Raw genomic sequence first — 13,415 nt, 5'->3', positions numbered from 1 at the left:
CTTTCTTTACTTTATATATAAACAGTGTAATTGGCTTCTCGGACAGAGATGGGTGTGATGCATCCAAGATAGGAAGGTGGAGTGTTCCTGCTCTTCTTTTTGCGGACAACACTTTGTTAATTTTCAAATCTCCGCAGGGTCTGCAACAACTCCTGAACTCCATTCAATTGCTTTGTGTGGAGCGGGGTTTGGAGCTTAACAGCTCCAAAACCAAATGTATGATAGTCATTACGATATGAATGGCAGTGGGAAAGCAACACACCAGCCTGGACCTCCTTAATATTTACCAAGGAAGACCAAATTATAACAATCTGTATATGGACGTGCTCAATGTACAACACTCTGCCACTCATCCAGTGTTATCTAGTATGGAAAAGAACTTATTACCATACATATAACAGCAATTACTTGATTACAGAGCGCAGCTACTAATAGGTTTCACTGCAGACTTTGTTGTCAGTATATTTTAATATTAAATTCATAGCATCATTCTATATATCATCAATGTTCTTTCAAATGTAAAACAAGTAAAAATGCTAAGAATGATATTGAATATGTTGACACGTCGCAAATGCTGTTGAAGAAGATGACAGCCGACACGTGTTCCTTCGTAATTACGGCTTCTTCAAGGCTCTATATTAGTTGAGAAGATCGTAGTTTAAATTCTTTGGAATACCTAAAAAATTGTGAGAAGTATACCAGCAATAGTGTTTTACCGGATACTTTGGATAGAGAAGGACTTGTAATACACCACGCCGCGCCGCTAAAATGCAAAACACAAAAGCAAAAAAAGTTGTGATGAGGCCAGTCGCAATACAAAAAGCAGCGAAAAGTAGTGGCAGGCCTGCAAATCCCACGCGTCTGGTGGGAAAATGCACTATAAAAGCTACAAAAACAACACACCAGAAACAATCAAAAGTGTGTAGCAACATGGTGCACCCTGACCAATCGCAGAGGCCAACGTGAACCCCATAAGCCCCACAGACACAATAGACATTGTCATACAGTCTGCATGTAAATAAGGACAATGTGTCAACATACATGTCAACACAATGTCAACATGCTTCTCCCCATCACATTGCAGAGGGACACACAACACCTCTAGCAGAACACAGAAGACCACACATCAGTGATGCTGGAGAGGACTACCACACCTTCAACACCGACGCCCTACAACAGCCCATGGACATCCCACACAACCCACCACCAGGACCAGGGCAGCCAACTACTTAGAGGAAAACACAGACCCTGCAACAGACCACACAGCAGGAAGCACCCGCAAGCATGGCTGGCTCCCAACACTTCACCGACCCACAAATGGGATTCCAATTCCAGGTGTCAGAACACCAAAAGAAGATGGCCGAACAGGTGCGGGTGGGGTCCGAACCCTTGGAAGGTGAACTAGATCACATATCTGGGTATCCATTATCCTTCGGGGACTACCTAAACCCCACAAAGGAGACCCACACTGCCATAGACATATGCAGATGCAAATTCCCAGTACAGAACCACACCCAGGGGAATGCAAACATCAGTCACACACCCACTTTGGATCTGCGTATGATGGCCCAGTTCACTCCCTTACGAATTGAGTGGGTGACGACATGCATACAACAAGACCACAGGGATGCGCCCAGATATTATGCTGAACTGGCTACGGGCACGTGCGCCCGGCCCCTTTATTGGCAGGGCCACATGTACAGTGACACCTGTGCCAGATGTGTGTGAGGTGAGTGTAAGCCAGCCCGCACGGAGTGCTTGGTGCTGGCAACAACCTGAACAGTGGACACCAGTGCAACAGAAACAGAGAAACCTGCATAACAGAGTCAACTGCTGAGCAAAATGGAGGGAGCCGGGGCAAGTACAGAGGTGACCCAACATACAAACAGAAGGGTCCGTGAGTTGCAGTGCACTGAGGAAGGGGCACTAGAGCTGAGTGCGCTCATGTGATGAAAATGACTAGGATTGTGTCCCTTCTCGATATTCCTATTGCAGATGCAGTGGGTTGTTTTAGACCTGCATCATCTTCCACATCAACGTCCCAGGTCCCCCATACTGCCTGAGGTGCCATTGCTGCGCAACCTCTCCACAGCACAAGACTCAATCAGTAACGGTACATGGGTTGCGGTTCACTGAGTTAGTGGCACCTGGAGTGCTAAGCAGGGTAACAGGCAGATGATGGCATCCACGACAAGTGTGAGCAATTCAGTTAGTCTGCCAGTACCACTGTTTCGACTCTGGCAGATGGAGGTTGGAGGTGGTCCTGGCGATGGTGGCGTGTGCCTCTTGCGGTGATGCCACATCCAGGCCGGTCAGGCTTAATTGGATGTGTGGGCCCTGGTGTCCTGCAGTTGAGACCGGAGGCAGAGGACAGTGCAGGGCCACAGACACATGGCGTTGATGATCCCAAGGCCATCATCTCAGAGGCCATCAAATATTGAATCAAACAGGGTCTCTGACTTGAGTTGCACAACATTAGTGGCCCCGGAGGCACAGCGGCCGACACAGGCACACCGTCACGGGACGGTGACTTGAGGTCCACTGAGGTAGGGCCGCGCAGACTCAGCAGGTCCTTGTAGATGTCAAAGGTGTATGTGGTGGAGGGTGCGGTGGACAGTGGAAGGTGTCCCACAGGGCGTGATGCAGAAGTCTGATGCTATCCGGAAGCAGCAAATGGAGGAATGGAAAGCAACATCCTCGTTGCCACCACCAATTCAGTATCAGCTGCATGAGGATGAAAACTACCCCCTAGTCCATAGACTCAGATGCCACCAATGTACGTCCAGAGAGTGTCCATGAATGTCGGGGAACAGACTAAGTGGCACCGGAGCTGAGAGGGGATGCAGTCTGTGATGATGCCGGTACACCGATATGAACTCCACCATTACGAATCAAGACTCTGTGACCTGGGGGGAGGAGCCAAGCTCGCGATCGTAATGGTCGCTTCGTAGCTCGGCTCCATCAGCCATCCGGCCTGCAACACATATCCTGCTTCATATCCTGCCCCAAGACGACACACTTGAGCGGGTAAAGATTCGTGAATTATTGCTCGTACTCACCGTTTGACCTGGAGGCTCCTGCGTGCAGTGATTCCGAAGTTCTGCCCCCAGAGAGAACGGGGCCTTCATGGAGGCGGGACCAGGGCCTCGCCTACTGGACTCAGCCCGGCGGTGGTGTCGATGATGGCCCGGCCGAGAGAGGTGCCTGACAGCGAAGGGCCGTTGTGCGAGTAACCCGGTGGATCCGGCCCGGGCCTGCGGCGGCGGCAGTGGTGCTGGTGCGGGGTGCGGCGCTCCGAGGACTAATCGTGTGAGGGGATGCCCCCCGCCACTGTCCCGTCCATCCATCCTGGAGCCATGCGCCCGGACTCTGTTCGTAGACCGCGCAGGTGTTAGTGCGGCAGACCCCCGACTTTGGCGGCTCTCCTTTCTGCACCAAGGCTGCCGTTAGCGGGGTCCCCCCCCTTCATTTTTTCCCTTTGTGTGCCGGAGGGGATCCGCATCTGTGTGCCGGCTTCGAGAGCCGTAGAGAGTGGTGTCGCGGCTGGAATTACAAAATGGCGGCCGACGACCGGGGCTATGGATATTCCCAAATCGGTGGACCTGAGATGTTGGACGGCACGGAGACCTTGCTGTGTGAGCATGAGCCTACTATCGGTGATGTTATCAACGCCTTGCGATCCCTGCACGCGGCCTTGATCCCCGGTGCCCCGGGGGAACCTGTGCGGTCCGCCGCCATCTTGGATGGACAGCTATTCACGGTATCCTCTTGTTTCGATGGAGCCGCTACCTCGCCCCCCCTGGTCGCGGCGAAGATTACTGTCGCCGCTCATCGACAGGTCTGCGATCCGGTGGCATTGGAACCTTTGGTGACTCACTGTTTGGAATTTGGAGACTTGGACCCCGGGCTCGGGCCTGTTCCTGTCCGAGCACCCAATGGACATGGTGGACTGTTGTCTATCTCTGCTTCGGTGGGGTCGTTGTCCTGTGCTGCGGGGGAGCTCCGGTTTTTTCAGATGGCGAGACTGAACTCCTGTGTTCTGTGGCTCGGGTTAATTTTCCTGGGACACTTGACTTATATACCCAGACTTCTGTTCTCTTGTCTGTTGATGGACCTCCCTGATCTACACCTTTGTCTAATGTCTTTTCATTCGAGTGCTTTCTTCATACTGAGTTGCCTATTTCCTGCCGCTATGTGGTGGGTGGTGGTAGTCACTAAGACAGGCCTGGGGTGAGGCAACTTATTCCCGGTGGATCGCCGGGGTACAGCTTAGCGGCGGACCGGCCCGTACTCATGGCGTTGTGGGTGACCCCCTAGTGTGTTTTACGATTCTCGAGAATGTGTCGCTCTGGTTTTGAAATATTACGTTCGTATTGTTGGGCGGAGGGTTGGGGCCGAACGTATTGTTTATTGATCCTTTACTCCCCCCTCCTAGTTCCTTCTTGTCTTTATGTTTTTTGTTTTCGTCTTCATTCCTTTTTCTTTTGTCTTTCCTACATTTCGGGTTCGGTTTAGGGCGACAGGCACGCTGCTGGGGGGGGTAGGCCGTAGCCTTCTGCAGGGGCGCTGGGTGGGACGGGTGGGTTGGGACTTTTTTTGTTGTCTTCCTTCTTCGTTCTATGGCCCTTTTGTGTCTCTTTATAGGGGTGCCGCGTCTGTCCCTGTCTCCCATGGGCTATGTGGGTGGGGTTTGCATACCCGCTGCTTCCTCTATGGGGCTCTGCTGCATTTTGAACGAGACTCTCACGCCCTCCTTATTATTGATGATCCCAATCCTTAAGTGTTTCTGCTGTGGGGTACTGGTATCCGCGCGGTGTTCTTCCCCTTCAGTTCTGTTCTTCCTCTTTTTCTTTCCTTCCTTAAGGTCAATATGGCGGGTTAGTTTTTCCTTTACGGTGTCAATATTCTGGTTCCTGTTTTGTTTCTAATATGCTAATGGGTGGTGGTCTGAATGAGACGGGTGAAACTAATTATGGCTTTGATTTACTGATATTTGCTCTTACACTGATGTGCGTTGCTACACTATTCTCCCACATTGTCACCCTTTAGCTTTATTGTTGTCAATGACTCGCTCTGGGAACCCGGTAACGTCTTGTGTTATAGTCGAACCTGCGATATTCCTTTTTGTATTATTATAAAATTAACCTTCATTGTTTCTTTTTGCTGGCCGTCTGTGTTTCCCCCCCTTTTCTTGATGCCGTAATGATTGCGATTTACTGTGTTTTATTCCGTACACTGTCATCCTGGATTTATTGCTTGCCCTCTCGTATTAGTGGCCGGCCTGACTGGTTGTAGGCCCGTATCTGTATATCCTTTTTGTCCAAATAAAGGTTTTAAAAAAAAAAAAAAAAAGACTCTGTGACCTACTGGACCGCAGTGTAGGCCGGAGGCAGCGTTCAGCAGTGGCCCACAGCCACGTGTCATTGGCTCGCGATGCACAGAGTTAGTGACCCCAGGGCATTCGTCTGTGGTGTCTGGTCACCTCCGTAATGATGACCTTTTTTTCCCTCCTGACTGCAATGCGTCTTCCTCTTATACCTCTCCTTGCGTGCAATGATATGTACTCTGCCATTGGAAAATCAATGTTCAGTTCCAAATCTGTGACCTACTCGAGTGCAGCGTAAGCCGCGGGCAGTAGTCCTTGTGGGCCCACAGAACCTCGCGTCTGGGATGTAATACTATGACCTGTTGGCACCACATCGAAGGGAGTATAGTGAAGTCAAATGTCCAATGAACATATGAACTCGCACATCAGGATATCAAGACTCAGTTCCAAATGTGTAACCTACTCATGCGCTGCGTAGGCAGAGGGCAGTAGTCCGTTTGGGCCCACATGCACATGTGGTTGTGATGCTATGCACAGACTTGGTGTCCCCACATCGAAGGGAGTATAGTGACATGAACTCATCAATTATTAATGTGCTCTGCCATGGTGTAATAAAGACTCCAAATGTGTGACCTACATGTCCACTGTGCATGCCAGTGGAGTACGTCTACGAGTAAGGAGTACTGCGGGCCTGTGTTACGGGGGCCGTGATGGTCGGCAGGTGAGCATTGAGGCCTGAGTGCGCTGGGGCGGGAAGGACTGGTTCGGGGACCAGCATCCCGGGGTGTAGCAGGTGCACAGGATCGCAGGCACCTTTGCTCAAGGCAACGGCGTCGGCCTCGTGGCGGAGTGAGAGACATCACCCTGGCAGAGCCTTTGGGCATTCTAGAAGAGGTCCACGCCCAGAGTTACATGCCTTTTATTCACACCCCTATGCTGGTCTAGCGTACGCCGGGCCAGCCCACTCCGCTCAAGCTTCCGGAGGGGCGTAACAATCTACATTTCCGTGACCTTCCCTACTGGCTAGGGTGACATGATTGCATCCACTGTCCACAACACTCCATACAGCAGCGCGGTATGTCGACATTGCTATGTGTGTGGTCTGCATACTGCAGTCTGTCCAGCACTACCACGCCACACTTGGCATTGTGTACATTCATATTCATCAGTCACTTTCCTCCTTCACACATGTCTTGTCCCCACCTCTTCCCACATTCTGCTGTTGTGTGGCTGAGGTGCCATGCCGTTGATGGCTAATGTATATGGCTGGCCCAGGTTCCCACAGTAAGTTGTGGGCGAGGATGAGGGCGAGACCTGGAGGGAGACGGTGCAGCTCCTGCAGCCCAGCCTGTGTCTCTACCACCTCTTGCGGGGCAGCGGGGCGCCTGCAGCCGGGAGTGCGGCCTGCATGGGACGGCAGGCACCCCCGAACCCAAGGAGGGTGCCCGCCAGCGCTGGGAGCCCCGCGAGCCCCTAAAGGGCTGGCACCGTGAAATGCTGCTCTTCCACCACTTGCTGTACACTTCTGTCTGCCTGAGGAAGTGCAAGAAGGGCCTGCCCGCCTTCCAAGTGCCCAACCCCGGCTGGGACACACTGCAGGACTTCCAGTGGAGGGAGCCTTACCAGTACTTGCACAATGCACTCGTCAAGCATCCTAGTGGCTCCCTCTCACCATGCCACTGGGGTGAGGCTGATTTTCGTCAGCTCAGGTTGCTCCTTTTCATCCTGCTGTGAGGCTGCTGATTTATATCTTCTCTCCAAGATGGCCATGCTTCAAGCTCTGGATCTCTCAGACCTGAAATGCCCATCTATCTGATGCCCGATGGATCTACCTTGTTTAGCTCTAGGGGAGACGGGCTGTGGATTCCCTCCTCAGACGTCACCTACCCAGTCGGGCTTTGGGCAGACTTCCTTTCGTCTCTCCTGCTGTCTTTTCCCTCATCCTCCCCCTTAACACTTCCCCCTTCCCCCTCGACGCTCTATTTGTCTCGCCTTTCTTTCCTCTCTCAATGTGTTGCTTATTTTTGATGTAATGTTTAATTGTTATCATTGTCTCTAACATTGTGTAACCTAATGTAAAGTGCTCTGATACCTATGGGTCTAGCCAGAGCTATATAAAACACAATAAATCTGAGCTTGTGACAAGTACATTTCCTCTGTTGTGAGTTGCATGATTGTGTAGTTGAGGTGTGTGGTGTGTTCATTTGGTATTGGCCAACGAGCAGTGCATTTCCGTGGGTGCCATCCTGGTAGCACAGGTTGATTATGAACTGTTGGAAGGTGTAGGAATCATGTACACTGCCTTGGGGGTTGGCAACGAAGTTGGCGGAGATTCCCCGGTGGTCCAATACTGCCTGCACATTGGTGGGATACGTGAGCTTTCTGTTTTGCTTATTGTGTGCAGTTTTGCCAGGGGCCACTAGTAGGACATGTGTTCAGTCAATTGCCCCCTGACACACGCAGGAAGCCAGCTGTGGCGTAGATGCCTTGCTTGCTCTCCGGCTGTTCCTTTGCAGTGTGTGGGAAGTATATATGGTGGGGAACAAAGCTGATGGTGTCATCCATGACCGTTGTGAGGGACTTGGATTGGCCTGGCTGTGTCACTCCTCCATCTCAGGTGGTTGTTGGTTGGAGGGTACCAGAGGCCGACACGTGCAGCACGGCAAGCAGCTTGGTCTGAGGTGGGATGTTGGTTGTCTGCTCTGTTGGTATCGTCAACCTGTGTATAATGGTGGTCAGGATGTGGAAGGAGGGTTGTCCCTTTGAGCATGTAGTGGGCAATGACATTCTCTGGTGTTGGGTCTGTGAGGTTGGTGCATTTTCTGAGGATCGCTGTCTTTGTCTGCGCTGCCTCAGTGTTGGTCCTGGGGGGGCAGTGGGGGTCTGGGGCTTGGGGGAGTCCTGGGGGTAGTGGTGGTGTGTGTTGTGGCCCTCTTGGGTGTCCGGCCCGCATGTTCAGTGGCTTCATGGCATCTGTTGTTCTTCAGATGTAGCACTGGGCTGGCCTCTCTTTTGTGATTCAAGCTGTCATCTGACTTTGGTCAGAGCAAGTGTTAGTTTCCTGCTGCTAACACACCTTATCGCATTTTTCATTGTCTTTTCGCTGATCTGGCCGGTCGTTGAGAATGTTGCAGCGTGGTGTTGTCGTGGCTTTTGGCTATGGAATGCATACTCTGCATCTCATTAGCAATAGTTGCAGGGTTCGTCTGTGGCAATGTTTTTTGCGGCTGTTATCGCTGGTAAACTGGTGGTATCGGCTGTTAGCACCAGCTTGTGAATGGGGTGAAAAATGTATCGCGACTTTGGGTGCGATAAAGTGCCGTTAACTCAGCGATAACTCCTTTAGAATATGCCCCTAAGTTTCTCCAAGCCAAAGGGGAACCTCCCACTCCATGGGTGAGATACTCAAACTCCCAACACTCACTGCTGAGGCTGGGAATTGGAAAGATCTGCTGTCTTTAGAACTGTCCCTTCCACCTATCCTCTCACCACTCGTGACCTGGGATCAAGCTGGAGTATGAGGCAGATGGCGATTCCCAGCAACACTGTGACTGATACTCTCAATGGAACTTTGACAATGCCCCCAGGGCAGAAACCTTAACTGCCCGAGAAACCTTGGCTAATGCCTGGTGGAGCTGTCCTATTCAGCTATAGAGGAGTTTGGCTCTGGTTCACCCCTCGGCCGGCACCTGCCCAGCCGGACATCAGACATTGTTTTCCTCACCTCCCCGCCATGTTTCCTACCTGCATTCCTTAGCTCTGTTTACCTTTCCCCCTCTACCTTTTCACTCCCCATAACACATGTGTACACGCTAATAACTCACATTATGGTGTAATCTCATGGTTTTTTTCCTCCTATGTCTATACTTGGCTATGTAATTTTGGAACCTGTAACTCGCTAATCCTCATGTAAAGCGCTCTGATACCTCCGGGTCTAGCCAGCGCTATATAAATCTTTGCAAATAAATAAATAAAGATGCATGAGTTCTGGTTGAAGCAGCACTTTAAACCCACTTCCAAGGGACCAGGACTGGGTTGGCACCACCTGGCAGGGCAAGACCTCCAGCAAGCAAAGTCCAGGTGCTGTAGCAAGATAGGTTAAAGTCTTTGATGTAGCTGAGACTTAGAACCGGAGGCAAGCCAGCAAGCCCCCCTTGGAGTTACCCTGGGTTCAAGTGATGCAGGTCATGTCCTTCTCACCTAGGCAGGAGAAGAGCAGCAGTCCAGTAGAGTGGCAGTCCTTTCTGAAGCACTACACTTTTTCTTCCTGCCAGAGTGGTCACAGGTCCAGAAGTGTACTACAGTCATGGTGTCAGATTTCCAGCATGTATACCCAGTTGTGACTTTGAAGTTGGGGAGACTGCAAAGAAAGCTTTGAAGTGCACAGAGGTCCTCCAGACACACTACAGGGGGGTATTCAGCTTTTTATGTGTAGACAGGACAACACTTATTCATGTGTCAGTGTGAGGCAATTCCCAGCTCCTACCTCCCATCTCCCAGAATAGCACATTAAGACACACCTAAGCTCCCTTTGTGTGTGACTGTCTTGTGGGAACACACACAGCCCAGCTGTCAGCCAGCCAAGACTGAACAGAGACAGGCAGCAGGCACCAAATGGCTAGAGTAAGAAAATACCAGCTTTCTAAAAGTGGCATTTTCAGAAGTGCAGTTTAAAATCTGACTTTACTAAAAGTTGTGATTTTAAATTGTGAGTCCAGAGACACTAAACTTGAACCGTCTATCTTCTCACAATTGTAAATTACACTTAAAGATGTAATAAGGTAATCCCAATGTTATCCTATGTGATAGCTAGGCCTTACAGTAATTAAAAAATACTTTAGGAGTTTTTCACTACAAAGACATACAAAACTCAGAGGTACATGCCCTGCCTTTTACATATAATGAACTCTGCCATGTGGGTTATACAGGGTCGACCTTAGAGGTAACTTTTATGTATAAAAAGAGAAGGTTTTTGCCCGGTACAAGGTTCAACTTTGCAGGTCGACATGGCAGTTTAAACTCCACACACAGGCAATTCAGTTGCAGGCCTGAGACATGGTTAAGGGGCTACTTAAGTGGGTCACATAATCAGTGGTGCAGTCCCAATAGTAACATTTAGTTTACTGGCCTTGGGCACATGTAGTGTACTTTACTAGGGACTTATAAATAAGCTAAATATGTCAATTGGGTATGAGCCGACGCTAAAATGTTTAGAGGAGAAAGCACATGCTCTTTAGCATTTGTTAGCAGTAGTAAAGTGTTCAGAGTCCTGAAGCCAACAAAAACGAAATCAGACAAAAGTAGGTGGGTGAAGGCAAAACATATTGGGGTGTACCTCGAGAGAGGGTCTTTTTCCAATAGTCCTCCTGTCATGAACATAATCTACAGTCTGTCAGACTAGGTGAGGGTCAGCATCAAGGCAGAGGCTTCCAAGATGCTTGGGCTGGGAGTGATTGAGCACTCCGGTAGTCCTTGGTCCCGCCCCATGGTGCTGGTTCCAAAGGCTGCTCCATTGGTTCTGTGAGGGCTACATGGGACTCAATTCAGTCACAAAGACTGATGCTCATGCCATCTCTTGGGCTGATGAGGTCATTGATCGGTTGGGGACTGCCAAGTTCGTCAGTAATTTTGACTCAACTTCAGGATACTGAGGGATTGCCATAACTAAAGAGGCTAAAAAGAGGTCAGCATTTTCCACAGCAGGGGGCCTCTTCCAAATGCCCTAAACAGCAAAGGGTATGCCCAGATGGGGGGCCCTTTCTCACTGTGAAACTTGATTCAAGATAGCCTGACTGATAAGAGGTGATACCTTGAAACTGGTCCCAGGATGCTTGATTCCGATTCAGTGAAGACTTGACATAGCAGTTCCTGTTGGACTGTTCCCATGAAGAGCAGGGTCAAGAATGATTTGCATATGGCTGGATCCAAGCTGGTCTGGCATAGTGAGCAAGAGAATGATGGATTCAACCCAGATCTCTTGATTAGAGGTGAGTGGTTGAAATGCTTTAGAACTACATCCATCATCTTGTTGTGTTTGCTATGTTCGTACGAAGTGGCAAAGGGTATGCCCAGACATGAGTCCCTTGCTCGGTGGGCCACTGGATTCAAGCTTTATAAGAAAACAATGGTCATTAATGAAGTAAAATTGGGGCTATAATTAATATAGACTAGAATCAGTGCTATATTGGTGATGCCCAGCCGGGCAGTCAATTTAATGAATAATCAATGCAACGCACAAAATTCATGCTAGTCTGGCTGATGAACGGTGATACCACACAACCAGTTTCAGGATGCTTGTTACCAGTCCATGGAGGGACACGCCTGACAGTTTGGGCTAGACTGTTCCCATGATGAGCAGGGTCAGCACCTGGGTTCTGCTATCTGTGAGTTCTACCCTGTCATGTGGTGCCACCCAAGTCCTGGATCCTTGGAAGTGGGTTTGAAGATGCTCTGCCAGCACATCTGTGGACACAGCAAAACCAACACATCACGCTGCTGCGAGGGTTCTCCTGACACACAGGACTCCAAATCAACCTCTTAACCTGCATCAGAACTGCCACCTTGCAAATCTGTCATTGAAGGAAGCCTCAATGATGATGTAGGTTCTCACATTGCAGCTCCTCTAAATCTTTGCAACCCCTCATGTACTGGATCCTCAATGAAGAAGAAGGAACTCACATCACAGCTCCGCTAAATCTAGTGTGGGAACCATTTGGGGAGGGGTTTCACTGTATTTCTATTTGAAGTGTTGCACAAACATGTTACACATTGCCTTGGAGTTAAGCCTGACTACTCTGTGCCAAGCTACCAGGGGGTTGAGCACAGGTTAGTTTCGGGTTCCTTGTTTTACCCCCATTAGCTAGCAACCCAAATTCTTACAGTGACACATCTGGAGATCACCTCATCTGTGGGGAAAATGACCTCTTATATAGTGAACATAAGGTTCCTGAGCCTGGGGCAACCCATGTGTTGGTGGTCCCCCACTGCTACAGAGCATTACCACTGGGTCTGGCTCTAACACATCCCTGGCAGGGTATCTGGGGTAGGACTAGACCTTTGCCAGGCTTGTCACCCACTTCTATTGGCCCTGGATGAAGGTGACCTTGCATGCCTTCTGCAGGTTATGCCTTATCTGCCACTCTACTGGGAAGTCAGGGAAAAAGCTAAGAGCTCTCCTGGTTCCCTTAGCTATTATTGGCACCCCTGTGAAAGGGTGGGCATCAACTTTGTTTGGCCGTGGATCAGAAGACTAAATTAAGCAACAGGTTTATCCTGGTCTTGATGGATCATGCCAGTAGATACCCAAAGGTCATACCTCTGAGGACCGTAACTGCATCTGCAGTGGCCAGGGCCTTGATGGGAATTTTTACCCGAGTGAGGTTCCTCAAAAATATAATGTCCGACAGGGGCACAAACCTCATGTCTGTCTACATGAAGTCTATGTGTTTAGAATAACTTATAAGTTCTGCACACCGTATCCCACTCAGTCAAATGGGTTTGTTGAAAGGTTCAACTAGACCCTTAAAGGCATGATTATGGGCTCATGAGGCATAAGTGGGATGTCCTCTTGTCATGCCTTCTTTTTGCCTACAGGGAGGTGCCACAAATAGGAGTTAGGTTCAGTCCCTCCTGTATGGCTACCCTGTTAGGGGACCCTTTAGGCTAGGGAAAGAGGGGCGGGAACAAACTACCAAAAAAACAGGATGCAGTTAGCTACATGTTGGAAATCAGGAATCAAGGGCAGCACTTCTAGAAGAAGGTCTCTGAGAATGTGGAAATCCGCCAGAAGGTCAGGAAGCTCTGGCATGACCAGAAGGCGACACTAAATAGCAGCTTGACCACAAAGACCTCTGAGCAACAGTATCTGGCCTCGTAGAGCCCTCATCAGCTATAGCCTGCACCTTTGTTCCATCAGAGATTTTTGATTTCTAAAAAAATGACAAAGTCTGAATGTAGGAATCTTCACCATGACTCCCTCCAGTTGCTCCCAAACAACAACTTCTCCTCATCGGACAACACCAGTTGCCATGCCCCACTAAACGTTACCTTCTTAGGAACCTTTAGTTGAATGTTCAAAGGTAAGGAAATC

Source organism: Lissotriton helveticus, chromosome 8 (genome assembly GCF_964261635.1).
Source record: "Lissotriton helveticus chromosome 8, aLisHel1.1, whole genome shotgun sequence".
Taxonomy (NCBI): domain Eukaryota; kingdom Metazoa; phylum Chordata; class Amphibia; order Caudata; family Salamandridae; genus Lissotriton; species Lissotriton helveticus.
The sequence above is the reverse complement of the archived record's forward strand: the minus strand, read 5'-3'. Positions refer to the sequence as shown.